This window comes from Pelobates fuscus, chromosome 5 (assembly GCF_036172605.1).
Source record: "Pelobates fuscus isolate aPelFus1 chromosome 5, aPelFus1.pri, whole genome shotgun sequence".
In the NCBI taxonomy this organism is placed as follows: Eukaryota; Metazoa; Chordata; class Amphibia; order Anura; family Pelobatidae; genus Pelobates; species Pelobates fuscus.
In genome coordinates this window covers 281,579,974-281,602,418 of record NC_086321.1, presented here as the reverse complement: position 1 = coordinate 281,602,418, position 22,445 = coordinate 281,579,974, and positions in this window count along the sequence as shown.

Sequence of the window (22,445 nt, the reverse complement as noted above, 5' to 3'; positions counted from 1 at the left end):
GAATCTAAGGATGTTTAGCTGTAAGTGTGTATTTATATAAACTTTACGTGATGGTTTGCTATGAGATGTGCAGTATGGTGAGTTGGTGGTCCTCTTTGTGGACTGGGGGAAGGGGGGAGGGGAGGGGGGGTTTGTGTTTTATTTAATTGGACTGTTTAGCATTGTAGTGTTTTTGAAGTGTTGTTGAAGAGTGGGAGAGGGAGAGAGAGAGGTCTCCTTCTCATATGTTAAAAAGTAATTCCAGGGATTCCAAATTTCCGAGAAAGTTACAAGATTATTGGATTTTGCGTGGGTCAGTTGTTCCATCTGTTTAATTTCTTCGACTCTTGCGTACCATTCTCTAATCGTCGGGGTGACAGTCTGTTTCCAGTATTTGGGGATGAGTTGTGTTGCGGCCATGATGAGGAAATTTAGGAGGGTAGTTTGGCTTTTCCTAAGATGTTGTAACGGGAGCAGGAATAGGTATTGTTTAGGGTCCATTGGGAAGATGCTCTTAGTAATCATTTGGGTGATTTTATGGATCCGTTTCCAGAACTTCACTATCATTGGGCATTGCCACCAAATGTGAGAGTGGTGAGCTCCAGGTGCTTGGCATCGCCAGCAGTTGTCAGGGGAAGAGGTAAAGAATTTATGGATTTTCATTGGAGAGTAGTGCCATCTTGTAATCCTTTTATAGTTGCATTCCTGAGCTAAAGTGGATGATGAGGATTTGTGAGTAAGTTTGAACATTGATTTCAACTCTTGCGGCGAGAGATGCATATCCAGTTCTTCTTGCCATTCTACCAAAAAGGTTGATGGATGGGAATCTTGTAGGTCTCTGATTATATGATACATGGTCGAGAGTGCTTTGCTCTTAAGTGGTTGAGTACTGCAAATGTGTTCAAAGGTGGTCAATGTTCTATTTCCCTTTGGGAGGAGATCCCAGCTGCGGACAAATAGCTTAAGTTGGCTGTATTGTAATCTTTGGTTACCAGTTATACTAGTGTGCGGGAATATACATTCGATGTTTTTCATGCCATTGGTTCCAACTAAGTCTCTTAGCTGTAGTGTAGTACCTGTATGATATGCTCTATAGGTACCACCGGATTTGCCGCTTTGAAAGTCAGGGTTGTGAGTTATCGGGTATAGTGGGGAGGGTTGAGGTGATATAGTTGTCGTTTGTATAAGTTTGTGCCAGACCTTCAATGTAGCTGTGATTGTAGGATGGTTATTAATAATCTGTGCATTTCTGGCGGTGTCAGGGTCTAACCAGGGGCAGAGTTTCAGGTCGACTTTGGTCCAGGTTTTTTCCATGTTTACCCATTGTGGGTTATCAACTGAGTGGGTCCAGTCATGAATTCTAGTGAGGTGGACCGCCTGGTAGTAGGAGGTAATGTCTGGTAGGTTTATACCCCCTTTGTCTCTGTGTTTGATCAACATTTTGTAAGCCAGTCTGGGTTGGCAGGAGGACCATATAAATTTCGTGATGATGGTTTTAACGGTGTTGAAAAAGGTTTTGGGCAATATTATCGGGAGTGTTTGTAGAAGATATAATAGACGCGGGAGGATATTCATCTTCACAATGTTTGATCTGCATAACCAGCTGAAACAAGGTCGGTGCCAGGTTTGGAGGTCTTTGGTTATTTTGTGAAGTAGAGGAGGGAAGTTTTGTTCATAGAGTGAGGATAATGTGTTCGGGATGTGAACTCCCAGGTATTTCACAGATTTAGGAGCCCAGGAGAAATCAAAGTTCTTTTTCAACATTGTGTCCATATGGGAGGTAGTATAAAGTGGCATCAGTTCGCATTTGGTGAGGTTTGCTTGGAAGTTAGATACCTTGCTGTATTCTTCCATTTCTTGTATGATGACGGGTATGCTAGAGAGGGGGTTCGACACTGTAAAGAGAAGGTCATCAGCGAAGGCTGAGACTTTGTATTCGTTGTTTCCTATGGGTAGACCTCGGATCAGGGCGTTATCCCTGATCCCTTGAAGGAATGGTTCGAGGGTCAGTATAAACAAGAGAGGCGATAAGGGACAGCCTTGTCTAGTTCCGTTGGATATTTTGACTGGTGGAGATAATTGACCATTAATGCGAAGTCTAGCTGTAGGGCATGAGTAGATTGTTTCTATCCAGTGTTTCCATCTAGGTCCAAAGCCGAGTATGTCAATTGTGTTTGTAAGTAGGGTCCAGTGCACCCTATCAAAAGCTTTTTCAGCATCTATGGCAAGTAATGCGCTATATGATATTATTTTTTTTTATTTATTTATTTTTTTTTTAAATCGCATTTATTATCTTTGTTGTGTTATGTTTAGCCTCTCGGCCAGGAACGAAACCTGCCTGATCTTGGTGTATTAAATTTGGGAGAAAGGGCTTCAGTCTGTTTGCCATAATTTTGGTGAGGATTTTTAAATCTACATTGATTAGCGATATTGGTCTGTAGCTTCCACAGATGTTGGGGTCCTTGCCAGGTTTGGGTATGAGGGCAATGGTTGCTTCTAGTGCGGATTTGGGAAGAGAGGATTTTAGTTTTTGAGCATTAAAAGCTTCGATGAATGGGCGCGATAATGTTTGTGAGAGTGTTTTATAATATTTGCCCGAGAAACCATCGGGTCCTGGGCTTTTGCCGTTGGGAAGTGACTTTACCGTATTTTCAAATTCTTCCGTTAATATTGGTTCGTCTAAGAAATGAGATTCGTTGCACGGGATAGTTTGTTTGATTCTCGGTTTGAGGAAGTTTAGAATATCTTCCGTGGAAGGATGGTTTTGTGTGAGGTTGTATAGACCTGTGTAGAATTTGTGGAAAGCCTTTATGATATTCGGCATACGGTTCGTAGTTGACCCGTCTTCTTGTTTGATTTCGGCTATGAAAGTAGATGGCTTATCTTGGTGGAGAGCTTGAGCCAGGAGTTTACCTGCTTTTCCTCCTTTGGTATAGTAGTAATGTCTGGTTAGTTTCATTTGGCGTCTTGCATGTAGCTGGAGTAAGGTTGTTAATTCCATTCTTTTGGTAAGGATCTTTTTGTATGTGTCCATAGATTCTCCGTTGGAGTGTTGTATGTTTTCCAGGGTTTTTAATTCTTGAGTTAATTGTTTAACTTGTTGTTCTCTTTTACGTTTTTGTGAGGATGCAATGTGAATGATTTCTCCCCTCAGAACAGCCTTGTGTGCTTCCCACACTAGAGTTGGTGATGTTTCTGGCTGTGTGTTGAGTTCGAAGTAGGTGCTAGCGGTTTCTTGAAGTTTTGTAACTATAGTCGTATCGTTGAGTAGCAATTCATTTATGCGCCATTGCGTGTTATGGGGCGGTAGGGTGGGTCTTGTGAGACGTAGTGTCATGGGGGCATGGTCCGACCACGAGATTGGGCCGTACGTAGCAGATGTGGCTACGGGTAGGTGCCTGTGTTGTAAAAAAATGGTGTCTATGCGAGAGTATGTTTTGGCAGTGGATGAGAAAAATGAGTAGTCCTTGCTTGTTGGGTGTAAAGCTCTCCAGCTATCATATAATTGGGCTTCGTGGAGGGTACTGTTCATCTGTTTCCTGGTGAGGGCGGAATTCGGATTTGATTTGGATGTAGAGTCGAGATTTCCGTCTAATGAAACATTTATATCTCCTCCTAGTATCAATATACCCTCATGGAAGTCCGTGAGGATGGTTAGTATTTTCTGTAGGGAAGCATTTTGTTTTTTATTGGGTAGATATATGTTAGCTAATGTGACAGGAGTGTTACCTAGTTTGCCTTTTATAAAGAGAAATCTACCAGAATCATCTGTGCATTGGTTTTGGTATGTGAAGTGGGCATTGTTACCTATCAGTATCGCTACACCTCTTGATTTAGACTCGGAGTAGTTACCAAAATAGGACTTTGGGTAATTCTTATTCTGTAGTTTGGGCGCATTGTTTTTGCGAAAATGGGTTTCTTGGATAAAAACTCTATGCGCTTTATTTCTGTGGAAGTCCGAGAGGGCTATTGTTCGCTTTTCTGGGGTGTTTAGACCTCTGGCATTTTGAGTAAGTATGGATATGGAAGTCATCTTTCGAGATACTGTTTAATCGAGTAGGTAGGGGAATGGCTTTCTTTTTGTTTCTTTTTTTTTTTTTTCCTCCTTCTCTCCTCACTCTCTTCCCTTTTCTTTTTTCCTGCTTTTTATTATTTTTTAAAGGCGGGTGGGGGAGGGAGGGGTTTATGTGGGTAGGCTAGGATTGGGACAACGGATAGATGGGAAGGTCTGTGCATTCAAGATGTGAATGTTATAACACACAGCGTTATTTGGTGGTATCAGGGTTAGAGGACTCTTATCGTATATATGTTGTCTTGCTGTGTGGGTAGGTGTTTATTTACTGCAGATAGAAGGTGGTCTTAGAGGGTTGGGTTCAATAAAATATGCAATAGCGTAATGTGTATTGCGAAGTAAGGGGAAACCCAGTAGTGACTGAGTTTGTATCAGTATTTTGTATTCAGTGTTAGCAAGAAAAAAAAAAAAAAGAACAAAATAATAATAATAACAATACCAATAACAGTAACAATGATAATAACAGTAACAGTCAAAATAATCAAGATAGTATCAGAGATGGACAGGGTTCTCAGTCGTGTAATATTGAAGGGTGTGGAGTCCCACACGTATGTGAGGTCCTGTCCGTCTCCAGTTGTATAGGTCAGAAGGGTGGTATTGGTGGGTTGTGTTATGTTTCCTGCGATTTGCAGGTCCTCTCAAGAAGGTGGAGGTATAGGGCTCCTATCTGGACGCTAAGATAGAACCCTAAATTGATTCGGGGTATGTGGCCGGATTCGGGATCCAAGGACATCTAGATCCTACTTTAGTTGTGCTATAGCTTTTAGGGGGGAATAGATAATAACAGCAATAGGAATGGGATATGTTGGTATGGATAGGGTGTTTTTTTTTATAATTAGTGTTTTATTTGATATTTTATAGGAGGGGGGGGATTATATCAGCAATTAATCGCTGTAAAATAGGATTGTAATGTGCGATGAGTCACAGGGTATGCTGCTGGTACGGGTTCATGTTAACGGTTACAAGTGAAACATAACACCTGTGCGAGGAGTTGCGTGGTAGTAGGAGACATCATGAAAGGGAATTGTGCATTCAATGACCGACAGTAACTGTGAAAGCAGTAGTGAGATAGTGAAAAAAGTATGTCTAACATAACATCATGGGTTACATGTATTGACTGACAGTATGGTCTATCGTGGTAGAACTCACTGGCTTATATTCTATCTTTTCGGGTAGTCATTTTGTGTATGTGGGAGTAGGTTACCTGTACTAACGTGGAGAGGTTTTCATCAATTACAGGTTCGTGAGCAGGCACGGGGTATCTCGGAGCTTCTCAACTGTCATTTTCTTGGGATTGTGATGCCAAATTAGCATTAAATAGAATTTCGCTGCGTAAGAAAAGGCAATGACTGTTTAGCCGGAATATAGTTAATTACTCGGCTATTTGCCGAGAGACTTGCATGCAAGGGATCAACCCCGTTTCTCTGCTCTTTATCTAATTCTCTTTGGAGTCGTAGGTTGCAAATAACATCACCTCACGTTAAGAGGGTATTGGAAAGTCCGTTATAGTTAAGTCGGTATAATCGTTATTGTTAATTAATTGATGTGGGTATGTCTGAGTGTGAGAGACGTTATGTGAATTGATAGTTATCATTAGGAGTGGGGAGGTTTGTACAGGTCAGCGTGAGTTTACACATTTATGTTAGACAACTGTAGATTGCATACATTAGAATAACGTATCGGTAGTATACCACACAATAAAACAGGTAGAGAAAAAATTATAGCGTGGGAGAACAAAGCATAGCGATATACAACCTGTGACTTGAAGGTTTCTAGATATCGCATCATTTTATCAGCTTGATAGAGTCTATTAAGATGGGGGGGGGGGTTGGGTAAAGTCCAGCAGCCGTTCTGTTTATGGGCCTGACGGGCTCTCGGGGTGAGGCCTGCGCCGGAATTGTGGTGAATGTAGGCTTTGGTCTGGTCTCCTCTTCTTAGCTGGTGTGATCCAGCGTTGTTTCTGGCTGGGGCCTTGAGGGTCTGTATGACCGGGTGGTGCGTTCCAGTCCATGATTTGGGTCTCAGGGAGGTCGAGAGCTTGGGTGAACGGTAATACATCCAGTGGATTGTTGATTGTGTGGTTGATGCCCTTGTGAGAGACAATCAGAACGAAGGGATATCCCCAGCGGTATTTAATATTTCTCTGTCGCAAGAGATCGGTAATCGGTTTGAGAGATCTGCGGGCCTGGAGAGTATACCAGGATAGATCTGGATAAATTTGGACTGGGTGGTCGTGGAATAATAGGGGCTGGGAGGTGTCTCTAAGGGCTTTGAGGATACTCTCCTTGATCGGGAAGTGGTGAATTCGGCAGATTACGTCTCTGGGAGAATCTACGTTTGAGGCTCTGGGCCTTAATGATCGGTGAGCCCGGTCAAATTTTATTTGTGTGTCGGTGGGGGAGTTGAGGATGAGAGTAAATAACTCTGATAGCAGTACTGGGAGATCTTCCCCCTGGGATTCAGGCATACCTCTTATGCGTAGGTTGTTTCGTCTACTGCGATTATCTAGATCGTCAGTGTGCCTCTGCAATGCTGCAAATTGGATACGGTGAGATTCAATTGTTGAAGCCAGGTTAGTGATCTGCGCTTGCATAACGTCTTTTTCTTCTTCCAGATCTGCCATGCGGAGATTAAGTTGTTGGACGTCTGACCCCATTGCCTCCAGCTTGGTGATGAAGGTTGCCTCTAATTTACTCATCATTGCTTGGAGATCGGTTTTAGAAGGTAAGTTTTGAAGATCGCTTTTAGAAGGTAAATTTTTCAGCATTGTACGGATGTCTGGTTCAGGGCTTGTGCCTTGCGTGCTGTGGGAGCAGTCAGACGTTGCTGGGCTAACGGGTTGTTGTGTATACTGCGGGTCCGTGTCGGCCATTTTGCAGGCCGCATTTCCCAACTCAACTTCTCTGTCCGTGTAATCCTTAAAGTATTTGTTTAATGAGCCTAATTTGGGTGTCGGAGTTTTCCCTCCTTGTCCCTGAGTATTTTGGTTCCTCTTAGGGTTACCCATTGTGTAAAGTTTTCCCAGATTGCTTCGGATTTAGTCCTGGATCTCTAGGAGCGAAGTCAATGTGCGTCCATTAAGCTCCTCAGCAGGCCACGCCCCCTCTTTTTATTTTTTTTTCATATTCTGTTTTATGTTTACACCTGAGAGTAATGATATGACGCAGCCTACGAAGCGCGGGGTGGCAACGGTGCACGCTATGTAGATCTGTACGACTAAGTAACTTAATTTTGCTTCTGTGGCTCCTGCCCGCACCGATAGGGGGAGTGCGGCGCTGCCCCAAGGTTATGGAGGGGGGATTAATCAATGGCCTAAGTGGAGGATGTACTGGGGCTTTTTGCACAACTCCTTTATACCTGATCCCCTCCTGTCACCACGGCACTTGGATAGACTCCCCTCACTTATTATACACCTGGGCCCAACTCCCTTTTGGAATTGGAGCAGGGATAACTACCGACTGACACAGAGGCACACCGCCCTTATGGGCGCTGATGGGTCCCCATTGATCTCGAGCTAAGTAGGGGTGTCACCAGAGGCCCTTAGGGGGTTTGTGGGGCCTGCTCGGGGGACAGGATGTGTATCTTTCCTGATAGACGGGGGTGGGTAAAGGGATGAGACTCCAAGTATGCATTCCTGGAACACTATAGGGAGTGTTCTGCACCGTGGTAGTGGTCTGCACCGTGGCGAGGAACAGGGATGGATAGTGGGATATTTAGCAATGGAATCTAGAGGTCACCATACGATTTGTAGGGCGCGTGGGTGGCGGGACTTTAGGGATCCTCAGTTCCCTCCTGCACGTTGATCGTGAGGGGGAAGTGGGCACACGCTACCCACAACTTTCTGGCGTTTCGTAAGACCAGTTTTTTCACCGCATCGGACGGTGTCCGGATGCCTTTTTTGTTTTTCTTTTCTTTTCTTTTTCTATCTTCCTCTTTACCTCTACCTTCTGTATCCTTCTTCTATAGGGCTCAGCGGGGGGCGGGCGAGTTGCTAGTCCCATGGAGTGATTTGGACGCTCGAATAGCACATATTAATACAGACAAGGGCGCAGCAGCTTTAGCGGAGTTCAACATGTTTCGTGATGGAGATTAAGCTTACCACTCTGAATGTTAAGGGCCTTAACGCCCCTAAAAAGAGACGTCTCATGTTTAGGGCCTTGAAGAGGATGAACTCAGACATAGCTTATTTACAAGAGACCCACCTCCCCAAACAGGCTACTTTTCGCTTAAAAGATCATATCTATACGGGTTCATTTGAAGCTAGTTCACACCGTAAACGGAATGGAGTGGCCATAGTTATTAGACGTACTTGTCCCTTCCAGGTGTTGGCCCAGGATGTGGACCCGGAGGGAAGATACATTATCGTATTGGGAACCTTACATTCGCACGCCATCCATTTGATAAATATTTATGCCCCGAATCAGCCGGATGCTGGATTCTGGACTATGCTGCGAGGTAAGATTGCCGCATTGCCACATGGTATGATACTCATGGGAGGAGATTTTAATGCAACCCCGTATCCGGCGATTGATAGGAGCGCAAGGGATGGAGGCCCGAGATCGCAGGGGAGGGGGGGGGCAAGATCGCTTGCTGAAGGCATTTATGGCAGGTACGGGATTGATTGATGTTTGGAGGGCACAACATCTGCTGGATCGAGATTATACGTTTTACTCGGCCCCCCATGGAACCTACTCCAGGATCGACTTCTTCATGGTTAACGCGACAGGCTTACCCAGGATAGTGGGCTCAGAGGTCGGAAACATCTCCTGGTCTGACCATGCGGATGTCTCTATCATACTTGGTAATTTATGCGTAGCGAGCCCTTGGAACTGGAGACTGAATACGTCATTGTTATGGGATACGATGATAATGGAGAACGTTCGAACGGCTATAACAGATTACTTTGTCGAGAACACCACCCCGGACATAAGCATTAGCACAGTGTGGGCAGCACATAAGGCTGTCATACGGGGGAACTTGATCAAATTGGCCACGAGGAAGAAGAAACTGAAGCACCAACAACTGGAAACCTTGCTGAAACAACTACGGAACCTTGAACAGAAACACCAATCTGCCCCGGACAATGAGCTACTCGGTCGACTAGAGGCGGTTCGTAGGAACATCCGTGCCCTTCTGCTGGATGACACAGCTCGGGCCATGACGTGGTCCAAGCGTACATATTTTGATAAGGCCAACAAAATGGACACGCTCCTGGCTAGGACGTTGCGGCCCAGGCAAAGCAGGCCCCACATTACGGCCATCAGGCACCCGGATGGCACAACGAAAACGCAGCCGGCTGACATTGCGAAGGTCTTTGAAGATTTCTACAAGCAACTGTACAATCACACACCGGACGGGTCAGCCCAGGAGAGACAAGGTGAAGACGACATCTCACAATACCTTGATGGTCTAGGTATGAACAAACTGACGGGGGAGGCAGCGGAAAGTCTAGCCGCGGAAATCAGTGTAGAAGAAGTTGACAAAGCAATATCGAGTCTAAAGGGTAACAAGGCGCCAGGCCCGGACGGATTCGATGGGACGTATTACAAAACCTTTCGGGAAGAGCTTACGCCCCAACTAGTGACACTATTCAACTACTTAAGGCAAGGGGGACGTTTAGACCAAGGGATGGCATTGGCCACGATAATACTGTTGCCCAAACCGGAGAAGGACGTACTCCAACCTGAAAACTACAGGCCTATTTCGTTGATCAACCATGACTTAAAGATATTGGCTAAGATACAGGGGGACAGACTGAACCCGCTCCTGACTTCACTTATCCATGCCGATCAAGTCGGGTTCATCCAAGGTTGGCAATTGTTCGAAAACACCAGACGGACTGTCGATCTCATCTGGAAACAAGTGGCAACTGGAACACCTTCTCTAGTGATCTCTATTGATGCAGAGAAGGCCTTCGATAGGGTTCGGTGGAAATTCTTGTTCTCGGTATTGCAACACCTTGGGGTTCCGGAAGAGTTCATGCAAGTCACGAGGGCAATGTATCATGATGTCAGGGCGCAGATACAAATAACGGGTGCCCCGCTGATTCCTTTCAGACTGCATAACGGAACCAGACAGGGGTGCCCTCTCTCCCCCCTCCTTTTCGTCCTGGCTCTGGAACCCCTACTTCAGGCAATACGCAGGCACCCAAACATTGGCGGAGTTAGGGTTGGGGGAGAAGAATTCACTGTCTCTGCTTATGCGGACGACGTCCTCCTCACCCTGACAAATCCAATCGAGTCGATGGCGGCATTGCAGGGAGTCATACAAGAATACGGGGGCCTATCTGGTTACAAGGCGAATATCCAGAAATCCAGTGCGATGCCCATAGGCTTAACGGCGGCCGATGAGGCTCTGATACGGGCAACACACCATCTACGGCTGGAACCGAACTCCTTCAAACACCTAGGAGTCCACCTGACGGCGGATCCAGGTCAACTATACTCTAGCAACTACGACCCCATGTTCAGGACCCTGATAGGGGACTTGGAAAAATGATCGGACAAACCTATCTCGTGGCTGGGACGTATTCATTCGGTGAAAATGAATATCCTCCCGCGCCTGCTGTTTTTATTTCAGGCTCTCCCTGTTCGGGTCACGAGATCTCACTTGATACCGTTACATAGGGCGATTTGCGACTTTGTGTGGCACAATAAATGGCATTGAATAGCCAGACAAATCCTTTATAGGCGTAACGATAGAGGAGGCTTGGGACTACCAAACCTCTATTATTACTATTTGGCGGCCCAACTGTCTCAAGTGGTCATGTGGCATTCCCCTGTTGGGGAACGGAGATGGGTTGAGATTGAATCGTTGCTGGTAGGTCTTGACGTCCCCCAATTTACGTTATGGGTCCCAAAAGAACATAGGCCCATGATAAGGGTGACATGCCTGGCTATCCTTAACTCTCTTCGGTTGTGGGATACGAACTGCGTTAAATTTCGACTCGCCTCCTCCCCCTTCCCTATGGCTCCGATACTCAGAAGTAGAGAGTTTCCGCCTGGAATGGCCCCTAGGAACTTCCGAAATATAGAAAAGGGTTACAACGCTTTTACCAACTGTATAGAGACGGGGAAATCATACCATTTGAAGATCTCCAACGTAACAACCACTTGACTGCAGATTTTTTCAGATATGTCCAGATCAGGGACTTCGCTAGAAAACCCCGGATTAGAGCAGCAGCCCAGGGACCGTTTACTTTTTATGAGAAGCTCTGTAGAGATGGTTCTGCCCCTAAAGGATTGATTACACTTCTCTATGCTCACCTTAGCACGGAAACTAAGGAATGGGGTAGATTGAAGTACATTGATTGGTGGGAGTCGGACCTGGGGGAGCAACTGGAGGGAATTGAGTTGCAGGAGATTTGGGAAGCAACCAAAAGTGCGTCCATATGCGTCACGCAACAGGAGCAGGCATGGAAAACCATGCTAATGTGGTATACCACTCCGGTAACTTTGCACAAAATGCGTAAAATAGATACGGATGATTGCTGGAGGGGATGCGGACTCCGGGGCACATACCTCCACATGTGGTGGGAATGCCCAAAAATCCATGGATTTTGGAAGTCGGTTGAAGACCTACTTCAGCAGACGTTTGGCAAGCCACTGGCTATGGACCCATGGGTCTACCTGTTAAACAGACCTATTGAGGGATGGACGAGACGAGAGCAGAAACTAGTACGGGTAATAACTTTAAGTGCACGCAGAGCCGTCGCCACGGCATGGCTCTCACCTGGAGGCCCAGAGATCCAGGGGGTGATTTCTAGGATAAGGGACAGCAGAATCATGGACGACCTGACTGCTAGATTGAGAGGGACAACCGTCAATTTCCAGAGGATTTGGGAACCATGGGACTCTAGCATAATGGGCTCCAGTAGCTTCTGATGAAATGGATATCTAGTGTAGGCCAGGATCTGGTGCCGAGTGGTCCAGTGTCGGTGGGGACCTCATTAGCCTCGTTCGCCTCCCCCTCCCTCGCCCTTCCACTCCTCGCATTTTTCTCTTCTCCTTCTTTTCTCCCTTCTTCCTCGCTTAATCTCTTCTTTTTCTCTTCTTTTACTTCTTCACTTTTCACATCTTGTTTTTTTTTTTCCTTTTCTCTATTTCTCATTGTCTCAATCTATGGGTTCGTTTTTTATTTTTTTCTCACACAGGCATGAGTATACTGATGGAGAATTGAGGATGCCTAAAGTTAACTCTGGCATTGATAAGAGTTGGGCTCCTACTTAAGATATATCGGCTGAATAAAATTACAAAATCCCCGGTAGGAGGCAAGTGATGTAGAAATTATAGCGAGGCTTGGCAAGTGGGCTGCTGTCAAATTTTGTGTTTCCGAACCTGATCTTTTGCATTTTGGCTTCTGCGCAAGCCTCACAGTTGTATGCCTATCTTGCTATGTCTATCGTGTGTTAAGCGTAGAATTTTAAAGAAACACAAAATCCTCGATGGGGGCAAGTTTTATTGAATTCATAAAGTGGCTTGTGCTGTCGACTACTGTCAATTACTGTGTTTACGAGATTGATTTCTTGTCTATTGGCTTCTGCGCAAGCCTCCAAGTTGTACTATTCTTGCCTTACCTATCGTGTGCAAAAATAAAGAATTTAAAAAAAAAAAAAAAGAGAAAAATAAATGACAACACAGTACTGTAATTTCCTTTTTTTGTTTTGCTTTATACTGTTTCATGTAATGATCTGCAGAGCTATCAATATTCTAGCGTGAAAATATACTTTGGTAAATTGGAACCGTTCCTCACCCGTTGACGTGATCTGTCCTTCACTCCTTTCACTGCAGAAGAAATTACTGACAATCTCTGAGAGTTTGCAAAAATAGAGCATTGAATCTCTATTTAAAGGGGAATCTTCACCTTTCTGGAAATTACACCATTGAGCGACAAAATAAAAATCACCTTTTATTTGTTTTTACAATTTTTTATGTAATGCTCAAACTTCTTTAACCCCTTAAGGACAGACGACGGATATATTCCGTCATGATTCCCTTTTATTCCTGAAGTTGTGTCATTAAGGGGTTAACATGTATTCTAAAGATTTAGCAATGGACAACACTGGCTAAAATCTCTAACTTAATTCCTGACACCACAAGGCCTCAAATAATAGAATACCAGCGATTGCATGTACATCAAATGACCATCTGCTCCAGCATGCGGAGTGCTGAGATTCACTCACTTGTAAAAATAGAATCAGAGGCATTGACAGTCAAGCCATGCCTTCTGGCAATACGAGCACACACCTGCAGAACCTGACTGCCTGCAGGTGGCTCCTTATATGTAAATTACAGACAAGAAGGATGAGACAGAAAATCAAGATCAGATCTAATGTTTTAGAAATAACAATTAGCTATTTAACTCACAGATACCCAATATATATTTTAACTCACTCATAGAGCTCAGTCAACTGGAGATCAGAGAAAACCTGCAGGAACTCTCCAATGGATACCACACTCTTACAGAGATCTTTCATATTCTTATGACACTTCCCCCACTTGCTGACCATGCCATATGGCAGATGGAACTCTATGTCACTTTTGGTGGGGATAATTTTGTTTCTGTCCTCCTGAAAAGAAATACATTGTATTTTGATCCAGTTCACATCTACTACTTGAAGCGTTGTTCCTTCATCACATCGCCAAGTCATGTAAACTGCCTTTAGATGTTAGATTACTCAGTACTGTGAAAATTGTTATCCCTCTATGTTGGGAGGAGATGATTCCCTAGTGCTTTTGATCTTGTACACAGTAGTAGAAACTCTAAGAGTAGTAAAAATCCTTAGAGGAACACTCCAGGCACCATAATCACTACAGCTTGATGGTGGTCCTCATTGTAAGACGTCAAACCATTTTTAAAGCCAGAAGTTCCTAAGCAGTATATAAAAAAGGTTCAGAGCAATTAACACCTGTAAAAAGTGAATTTAAAGTGTGTCACGCCATACTTACATTTTATATGTGTGCAGCAGTTTGTATATGTCTTTGTGTGTCCAAAGTGGCAACATGTGAGGGTGATATGGTAATATCATGGTAAAATATACAATATACATATACAATATAGATAGGGATATATACATACAGAACTGAGACGTGAGTGCATATTGGACAATGTATACAAGAGAGGATTATAGCCTATGTGAGGGGAAAAAGTCTCTTATATACTGAGAAATGTTGTTTATTTACTACTCTGTTTACCTATCTGTAACCCCATCAATTAGTAAATTATTTTTTAAAAGGTTTTCTGTCCAGACAAAATTTTCATTTTTGTTTCCATTAAATAATCCGCGATTTTTACATACTGAAAACAAAATGTAAAGATAATATTCCAGGACACACAAAATACTTGGATACGGGGGGGGGGGGTATGATAAATATTTTTATGATAAAATATAATATATAAGCATCCTTCATTTAATTAATGAGTTTTCATGTTCAACAACTGGAATTTTGAATATATTTCAGAATATGTTGTGACATGCTGATGTTTCATGCTCGCTACTGCATCTGTTATTTAATATTTCCAAACATCACAAAAGAATTGAAGCAGATCCTATAGTGTGGCAATTAAAAAAATGTTTTAAAGCAATTTATTTTTAACAGAATTAGCTCTCTCTATAAAAATATTTTTTTAAAAAGTAGATTTTTGCAGGATTCTTATGACAGGTGGGACACATGGGTCTGAAATTTGGTCCATTCATTATGCACTTTCAGAAGATCTCTTAATAGTTTAAAGAGGCACGTCATATTTTATTCTGCTTTCCCCAACACAATCCCCAGCGTACACCAGGTTTGTCTGCATCCCAACTGAAATAGAATTGGTAAATGCATACATTTTGGACTGTTTCTGTAGGCTATAAATATCCCAAGAAGGAAAAGTAGCTTAACCGGAGATGTATTAACTATTTTGTCCTAAATTCTCCAATTCATTTTTAATGTCACTACAATTTGCTGTTTGGTGAATAAATCTCCACAATCTCCAGTATACTGATGTGTGTGTAATTTCTACTGTACAAAGTACTTAAAGCTTAAGTGTATTTAGCAGGATTTGTGCACAAGCTGTTAGCTAACTAAACATTTTGTACAGTTTGTTCTATTTATTTATTTATCTTTGCCTCCGCTAAACAAAAAAAATCACAGCCAGCTAAGAGAATAGCTTTCAATGTGCAGCTCACTAGTATCTAGACCCCTCAAGTTAAATCATATCTATCCATCACACTCTGCTCTTCTGTTCGAAGGTTTGTGGGAAAGTTGGCTCCTATATGCCAACTTGGTGGCGATACAGTGTCCTCTGCTCTTTTTGGACAAGAGTGTAAAGACCAGGGATAGTCAACTTTGGCACTCACGATGTTGTGGACTACATCTCCTCTGATGCATTGCCACCATTAAAGCTGTTCCACAATAGCGGTGTGCTTAAGGATGTCTTCTCTTGTTTAGATTATTGAGTGATATTCTAGGTACAAACATTGCCCTTGATCTGCGCTGCCCGCAGTAAAGCCATCAGGAATGTGCCTCTCTAAAGAAATGATTTGCTTCATTCACAGAATATGCCCAGCTGTGCGTACCTGTGCTACAAGAAGGTGGTTAACAGTAACACACCTAAGACATCTTGAAAAGTAAAAATAAAGTACATAAAAAGAATATAGGAAATTATTGCTAGATTGTCACCCCACCCACCAACTGTATACTTGTGCAATTCTTCACCTGCCTTTCCCCTTCTGGACTCCACCACTTATTCAAATTGTTTATATTTCTTGTTCTAAATGTTTTCTGTTTTTTTTTAAATTATATATATTTTCTTTTCCCAAGAAATACTTTTATTTATATTGCTTTAAAACATTTAAAATGGATTGTATTATACTTCTCCAGATGATAATGTAGCTATGTTGCTGTGCAGTGCTTAAGTGTTTTTGGATTTATATAAACTATTTTAACAGTTGTCATATTGTCTTAAATATTATGCTTGTCTATATTTACATACTTACATTCCTCTGTCTGCCACACTCTATGTAATGTATGCTTAGCTTTTTTGTATTATGACAATATGAGAATGTGTGCTCTGCCTCTGCCTATGTGTTTTTCCACAATAAAAAAAATATGTAAAAGCACAAATTTCAGAAGTTTCTATGTGTTAATGTACAGGGCTGTCTGGCTGTTCTGTCATGGCAAAGAAATTAAATAAACCCCTGAAGTATGTAACGTGTTACTACTGAAGGAATGCCTAGCACACATGCAGTGGTACAGCATTTCTCTGGAGTGGCCCAATCATGCATGAGCGTGCCTGAGGCATCATGGGACAGAGAAGTCACCCTGACACTGAAGGTACTTACCTCTGCTGAATTGTTTACCCAGTAATGCCTCGCTTATTGGGGTGAAGAAAAAATAACTGTTACTTCCAGATAAGTGACTTCTTAACTTTAAAGGGACACTCTAATCACCAAAACCACATTATATTGCAGTGGTCTGGGTTCACAGATGCTGTCACTTACTCATATCATGTAAAACAGGGCTGGGCAAAAGGTAGGTATGTTATAGAACTGCAACTGCCATGATGGTGTACCAACTTTTAGAATGGCCAAATATTCTTAAATGTTCATCTTACATGTTCGACAACATCTAAGGATCTACATTTTGCACACCCTGATGTAAAATATTGCCATTTCTGTGCAACAGCAATGTTTACAATTGTCAAAGAACATGCACAGTATGATGACCCTGAACACTGCTAATACCTATAACAGAGAAGCATTTGGTTCAATGCTTCTCCAAGAGAAGCAATGTACTGTTGCGGCATAGCTATTGATGTGCTTATGCCGTTGGCCTTTAAAGTGGCTTTGTCACTTTGGAATATTTCATTTCATTTTCATTAAGACTGTGCTTGAATTTTCATTGAAATACCAATGCCGTCCAAAGATATCATAAGACAAAGTTGAGACTGCATTGTCTAATGGTAAATATGAGGTTGACAAAAGTCTGACATTAACTTTTGTCCAATCCCAGCAGCCATCACAGTTGATGGCTTTTGGATTCAGATATTGATATGGATGTGAGAATACAGTACAGATGTGGCGCCTGGCAGATAAAGCCAGGGGCAGAAGAGGGTGCACGGAGTGGCCGCGAGGGACAGCTTCAGGTAACATTGGATTGCACTAGAAATCATCTGTTCTAATAATCTCATTGTAAGAGGAGAGATTGCTGCAAGGACTATGTCCTAGTAATGGATCACATATAAGTTTTTGTTTTTGTTTTTCAGTTTTTATTTTATTTTTTTAAATGGGGGGCCCAAAATCAAAAATATAACAGAATCACTTTAATTTTGAATATATCTACATTTATTTTGAATGGATATTTAGCTATTTCTCTGAAGATCAATTCCTCTGCCAGATGTATGGTGGCTCCTTTGATTCCTGGTATGTCCCCGTAGGACAAGTAAAAATCAGACTTTCAGGAGAAAAGAAAACATTCCATGTAAGTAACAATTCTGCAATAACACTTATCATATTTGCACTGCACACCTGTGGACATTACAGTGTTAGTAAGCAAGGAGGGATATTTGCTGACTGTGGGTCCTAACTCTCCAGTTGAAACTTAGCGTGACATCTGCAGACACAAGCACTAAAATTCCTGGCTCGTATAACAAACATGTTTAACGAAGACACTGACCAGCCTGGCTGCACTTTTTATTGCTGTCTTGCAAACATTAGATTTATCAGAGCATGTGTGTTAAGGCTTAGTTCTATAGAGTAGGTTTTAGTCTGAAGCAGATATTAATGTAATTATTGATAGAAAAGATCAGTGTCTGGGGAACAGAGAATTATGGGTAACAGTAGTAGCTATTCTGGATATATCTGAGGGTGATGTAATTTTTATCTTGAAATAAATTACCTTATTATTTAGTTAATAGTCCTAAAATTAAATAGAAAGATGCATTACTAATAATATTTTTTTTTTTTTGCCAAGTTTGCTAATGGTTTTTATTAATTTTATTCTGGCATTAGAAAATACAGGCACATGAGTCAACTGTGCTTGACAATCTATTGATAATTATATGTAAGCATTCACAGAATTCACATGTAAAAGCCTATGTTTACATTTAAATATTATCAAACCTATGTCTACATTTAAATATGATTTTATATTTATATATATATAGTGGGACCACGGTTTACGAATTTAACCCCTTAAGGACACATGACATGTGTGACATGTCATGATTCCCTTTTATTCCAGAAGTGTGGTCCTTAAGGGGTTAATGCATTCTCCGGGACGTTTCTTATTGCGAAACATTTGTAAACCGAAACACGGTTTCCCATAGGAATGCATTGAAAACCAATGAATCCGTTCTGGAAGTCTGAAAAAAGTAAAAATGAGCTGGCATGGAAACCAACCCACAATGCAGAACACACAATAAAAGGCATGCAAACAGCAAAGCTCAGCTCCCTACCTTTCCCCAGCTTGAGAAATGCACCAAAAAGTCCCAAAACAACGGCAAACAATTTCCAGAGTGGCTCCAAAACTCGATACAAAAGCCGCTCCAACACCTCCACACTCAACGCCACGTGCCACCCACAGGTTCCAGCATGCAGGGGGCGGTGCTATAAACCTCCCAGTCCCAGGTGCAATGCATCCTGGGGAAACTTGCTTTGTATTGTGAAAACAATTTGTAAACCGAGGCATTATTTTCAATGGATTTTCATTTGTAAACCGAAAATTGTGTTAAAGGACCACTATAGGCACCCAGACTACTTCAGCTCAATGAAGTCGTCTGGGTGCCAGGTCCATCTAGGGTTAACCCTGCCTTTCAGAGAAACTGCTATGTTTACATATGGGTTAATCCAGCCTCTAGTGGCTGTCTCATTGATAGCCGCTAGAGGCGCTTCCGCGCTTCTCACTGTGATTTTCACAGTGAGAAGACACCAGCGTCCATAGGAAAGCATTGAGAATGCTTTCCTATGGACTGACTGAATGCGCACGTGGCTTGTGCCACGCATGCGCATTCAGTCGAAGAGGGAGGAGAGTTCCCAGCGTTGATTGAGCCCGGCGCTAGAGAAAGGTAAGGGTTTAACCCCTTCCTCCCCCAAGAGCCCGGCGGGAGTCGGGCCATGAGGGTGGGGGCGACCTAAAGACCATATAGTGCCAGGAAAACGAGTTTGTTTTCCTGGCACTATAGCGGTCCTTTAACCGAGGTGTTTGTAAACCGAGGTCCCACTATATACCCCCAAAAAATCAATGCGATGCATCACCTCCATATCTCAAGTTGGAGTTTGAAAGTTCTTTATTGACCATAAAAACTTGAGAAGTCACATCACATGTCTCCCAAATGTCCCTATGTATGAGGGATAGTCTCTATTTGGGGCCCAAATCCCTTTTCACCTCTTTTCTATCCTAATGTTCCTCTTTTCTAGGAGCTCCATAACAGGGCCGCCATCAGGGCATGACAACCATAACGGTTGTCATGGGCCCGGCGGTCCTGGGGGGCCCGGACTGCTCAGGGAGTCCTGGGCCCCACATTCTATTTGTGCACATATAGATAGCGATTATCGCTATCTATATGTTCACCTGCGGGCCCTGGCTACCTGTAGAATGCAGACGGGGACCAGCCAACACATCTTAACACTCCAGCTGCTCCTGCCTGTAAGTCTCGCGAGCTCCGCGGCGGGCAGACCGTTGTCACGGGTTGCCATGGCAACGCTCCGCGCGGCAAACAGGCACAGCTCGCGAGACTTACAGGCAGGAGCTTGTGGAGTGTTAAGATGTGCTGGCTGGTCCCCGTCTGCATTCTACCGTGGCTGGCACCCTCTACCAGACCACCGGACCACCAGGGATGCAATCTCCCCCCTCCCTGGCCAGGTAAGAAGCAGGGAGGGGGGAATAAAATGTAAATACTACAAAAAAGGCTCCCCTCTCACCCCCACCCCCCTATGCAGCCCCCTATTTTACATAGAGCCCCCACATTTACACACACTAAAACCACAACACACACACACTGCATACACACACTAAAACCACAACACACACACACACACTGCATACACACACTAAAACCACAACACACACACACACACTGCATACACACACTAAAACCACAACACACACACTGCATACACACACTAAAACCACAACACACACACACACACTGCATACACACACTAAAACCACAACACAAACACGCACTGCATTCACCATACACACACTAAAACCACAACACAAACACGCACTGCATTCACCATAAACACACTAAAACCACAACACAAACACACACTGCATTCACCATACACACACAAAAACCACAACACAAACACGCACTGCATTCACCATACACACACTAAAAACACAAACACACACTGCATTCACCATACACACTAAAACTACAACACAAAAAACACACTGCATTCACCATACACACTAAAACTACAACACACACTGCATTCACCATACAAACACTAAAACCACAACAAAAACACACACTGCTTTCACCATACATTCGCTAAAACCTCAACACAAACACACACTGCATTCACCATACACACACTAAAACCACAACAAAAACACTCACTGCTTTCACCATACATTCACTAAAACCTCAACACAAACACACACTGCATTCACCATACACACACTAAAACCACAACACAAACACACACTGCATTCACCATACACACCCTAAAACCACAACACAAACACGCACTGCATTCACCATACACACACTAAAACCACAACACAAACACACACTGCATTCACCATACACACTAAAACTACAACACAAAAACACACTGCATTCACCATACACACTAAAACTACAACACACACTGCATTCACCATACAAACACTAAAACCACAACACAAACACACACTGCATTCACCATACACACACTAAAACTACAACACAAACACACACTGCATTCACCATAAACACACTAAAACCACAACACAAACACACACTGCTTTCACCATACACACACTAAAACTACAACACAAACACACACTGCATTCACCATACACACACTAAAACTACAACACACACACACACTGCTTTCACCATACATTCACTAAAACCACAACACACACACACACTGCATACACCATACACACACTAAAACTACAACACAAACACGCACTGCATACACCATACACACACTAAAACTACAACACAAACACGCACTGCATTCACCATACATACACTAAAACCACAACACAAACACACACTGCATTCACCATAAACACACTAAAACCACAACACAAACACACACTGCTTTCACCATACACACACTAAAACTACAACACAAACACACACTGCATTCACCATACACACACTAAAACTACAACACACACACACACTGCTTTCACCATACATTCACTAAAACCACAACACAAACACACGCTGCATACACCATACACACACTAAAACTACAACACAAACACGCACTGCATTCACCATACACACACTAAAACCACAACACAAACACACACTGCATTCACCATACATACACTAAAACCACAACACAAACACACACTGCATTCACCATAAACACACTAAAACCACAACACAAACACACACTGCTTTCACCATACACACACTAAAACCACGGGGGGCCCACACTTTGAACTGTGTCAGGGGCCCCGAAATTTCTGATGGCAGCCCTGCTCCATAATGTTGGTGTGTCTGACTGCATAACAGACCTCCATAGCAATAATACTCACAGTAATGTGCCTTTAAACTACAATAAATGTATTTTGAAATCAGTCTGTGTAAATAAGATTCATTGTTTTGTTCTAAATTGCAATTTAGTTGCATAAATTATTGGTAAGTAACCTAAAATTCCTCAGAAAATTCCCCTGGCAACACCCCTAAAATAAGAGTCCCTCTTGGTCCATTTGTGCCTCGTTTCCTCTGAGCGGATCGGTTCGGTTCAGTTCGGTACGGTTCGCTATTTTGTGTGTTTCCTTTATGAAAGTGGTCCATACAAGCGAACCGTACCAATCCATTCAGGGTCCTGCTTCAGATGTAGGGCCATAGAAAATGGAACGGTTCGGTTAGGGCGGAACTACTATACAATCCATTGATTGGTGGACAGGAAGAGCATTTCTAAACCCTGCATGGCCCTGAAAGTCTGACTTGCAGTGGAACCGCTCACCAGAATGGGCTGGTCCATTCTAAACCTTCCAAACTGTACCAACCCGAACCGATCCGCTCAGTGGAAACGAGGCATTGGAATATTGGAAAGTATGAAATCATGATGACATCATTAAAGATAATAATGATGACGACATGATGATAGCAACATTGTCCAGATGCTGTGATTTAAAGGCCTGTGTGATACATACAGCTTATCCGTTAGAGAGAGACAACTCAATGTTGTCCAGCTAACAGAGGCGAGCCCTAGGTATTTAGCAATACC